The sequence below is a fragment of the Chinchilla lanigera genome, unplaced genomic scaffold, assembly GCF_000276665.1.
Source record: "Chinchilla lanigera isolate Chin_1 unplaced genomic scaffold, ChiLan1.0 scaffold00052, whole genome shotgun sequence".
Taxonomy (NCBI): Eukaryota; Metazoa; Chordata; class Mammalia; order Rodentia; family Chinchillidae; genus Chinchilla; species Chinchilla lanigera.
Window position 1 is genome coordinate 6,467,128 of NW_004955453.1, and position 3,125 is coordinate 6,470,252.

A 3,125-nucleotide genomic window follows, 5' to 3' on the forward strand; every position below is an offset into this window, starting at 1 on the left:
ATTGTTGGGTTTCTCTGTATCCTTGAAGTTACTCCAGCTAGCTGTCCTACCAGTGGTTAGAGAGACACGGAAAATTCCAACTGTGATTGCAGAGATCTATTTCTCCTTTCCATTCTATTACTCTTACAATTCAGACTTTTCTGTGCATACATATTTTAGACTGTTCTGTCTTCTTGATATTTTTAGTCATGAAACAATGTTCCTCTCCATCTACAGTGATTCCCTTTGTTCTAAAATTTGTGTGATGTTATTTAAATGTAGTTATTCCTGGGTTTTTATTAGTATTGGGGCTATAAACTTCCCATCCCTTTCTCTTTCAATCTGCCCATATCGTTCTATCTGGTGTTTCTTGTAGATAGTAAATACTTGGAAGATATTTTCCAAGCCATTCATCAATCCCTTTCTTTTAATTGATATGCATATTTTCCATTATTCTTATAACAAAATTTCATAAATTTAATGGCTTCAAAACAATAATTCAGATTTATTATTTTCACAGTTATGGAGTTCAGCAGTTCAAATAGGATTTCACTAGGCTAAAGTCAAGAAGTTGGAAGGGTTTCTCTGTTCCTGGCCTTCCTGCTTATAGAGGCTTCCTGCTTTCTGCATGAGGCCTCATTCTCCAGGACCCAAAGCCAGCAATTTCACACTAGTCCTTCACATGCTGACATCTCTCTGCTCCTCCCAGTTCTGTTTTCCTCTTTATTTTTAAACAACATTGAGATTTACAGTGGCCCATCTGGATAATCCAGGACAAGCTCCCTATTTTACACTCAATTAATTAGCAACAAGCTATACTACAACATCTACCCCTTTTTATCTTATAATGTATTTAAAAGTTCTAGGATTTAGGATCTGGACATCTTAACAGAAGGGGCACTCATTCTGCCTAACATAGTCTATTGAAACCATTTATGCATATTGTAATTATTCATGTGGTAAGGTTAAGGCTGACTCTAAAATTTTTGTACTCTGTTCCTTATTTTGTGATTTTTTTGTAGTTGACATATAATAATTGTGTCTAATTATGGGCTACACTGCAATATTTTGATACATGCATACACCATATAAAAGTTAAGTCATTTCCATCTTCTTAAATATTTTTTCTGTTTTCTTGCAGGTTATTTAAATTATGTTTAAGGATTCATCTGATTTGTATAAAGTGTTTTGAATACAGCTCTCTATTCAGCTTTTTTGTCGGTTTCCGTAGCTTTACAGTGTTTACACATGATATCACAATCTCATGATTTTTACCTTTTTACCTCTGTGAATGAAGTGTCCACCCTTTACTTCCCTTTACCCTTTCCCATTTATAAGCTTCTTAAATATTTTCTATATATACCTTATAATTTTTACTTCAACCATCAAACATAATTTAGAAAACAGAAGAGGAAAACAAAACCCATTAAATTTACCCACCCTTTTTGTAGATCCCATTCTTTTTTCTGATGTTCCAGGATTACGTTTTAAAACAGTTTTCTTTTTTGTTCAGAAAGCGTCAATCGATAGAAATTGGCGTTTCTTTTCTTTCAGAACTTGAAAACTACTGACCCTGGTGGTGGGATGGGGTTTCAGTTTGCCTGGTTTGGGATGCACTCTCGCACACTTTTCTGCGTGTCTGGGCGGGCTATGGGGGTGTGGTCTTGGGTCTATATCGAGAACCTCAATACTTCAGCTCTAGCTTCTGCTGCTTTGCTTCTCAGCTGCTTTGATCAAATCATTTTTGCTACACCACGTCCTTCTGCCATGATGTTTTTGCCTTGGAACAAGTGGACCTTGTACTGAACCATGAACTAATGGACACTGTGAAAAGGAAAGAAACCACTCAAAAAGAAAATAACTGAGATGGGGGAAAGGAGAAAATGATGAAAGACTATATATATAATTTCTATTAGTTCATTAAAGGGAACAGTGTTTATACTCTTTGATCAGTCTTACATGCCTATATCTGGTAATCTGAGCAACTACTTTGAAGATAACAATATGCAATATAATAACCATTGTTAATCTCCTATCACATGGTTTTGAAATCTGCATCATTTTTATTGTTTTGTTATTATCTTTAAAATAAAAAAAAATTATACCTAAACTTCTATGGATCATGTGACATTAAGTGATTCCTGGTTTAATCTGCAAACTCACTTCCTGTTCTCCCACTGTGCATTTCATTGGCCTGTACACCACGGCTACCTAAAGGATATTTTCACTTCAGCTATTGGCAACTCTGCTTTCTTTGGCAAAAATTTCTGTAAGATTTCTCCTGCTTCACTGCCTTCAGCTAATGGCTATTGCATCTCCCGTTTGGATCACCTCCTTCTCAAGCAAAGCAAAATTTAAGAAATGTTGGTGCTCATAGCATGGATTATAAGCATGTTATGGTTTGTGTCTAGATGTCCCCCCTAAAGCCTCATTTGATTGATTCATGGTCTAATGCTGGCATTATGGGTGTGAGTACTGCACTCACCCTGGGGCAAGTCTCCTGCATAAAATAGAAGGGAGAGAAATATGCTTCCTCTCTCGCTCCTCCCTTTGCTCTTAGTACTTTTGCTGTTTTCTGCCACCTTGAACTGTTGCCCTCTTCCATGTGCCACCCTGCTTGGACCCAGCTGAATATGAACTGAAACCTCCACAGACTGTGAGATAAATAAACTTTTCCTTCCTTAATTTTAGGTGTCAGGTATTTTGTCTCAAAAATGAGACAAAAGTAACCAAGACAGAATTTGGTAAGAGAGAAGTGGGGGGTCATGGCTGTGACTATACCTGATCATGTGGTTCAAGAGCCTTTGGAAATGGCTTGTGGGAAGTGTTTGGGAATGTTTGGAGATTTCACCTGAAAGAGAAGTGCTAGAATGTTTAGGCTGTTCTGTATGGGACATTCTGGTCAGAGCTCAGAAGATCAGAAGGCTGATAAAAATCATGCTGGTAAAGATGGAGTTCAGGAGGTTTCTGCCTGGAAGAAGGACTGCATTGGTGGTTGGAATCCAGGTGACATATGGCTTGACAGAAAGTTTGACTGCATTTTGCTTGTGTCCAGAGACTTTTCCTGAGACTGAGATTAAGGGTGGCAGGTTGATGAATCTGGCAAAAAAAAATTTCAAGGCAGTCGAATGTTGGGGCAGTAGCAT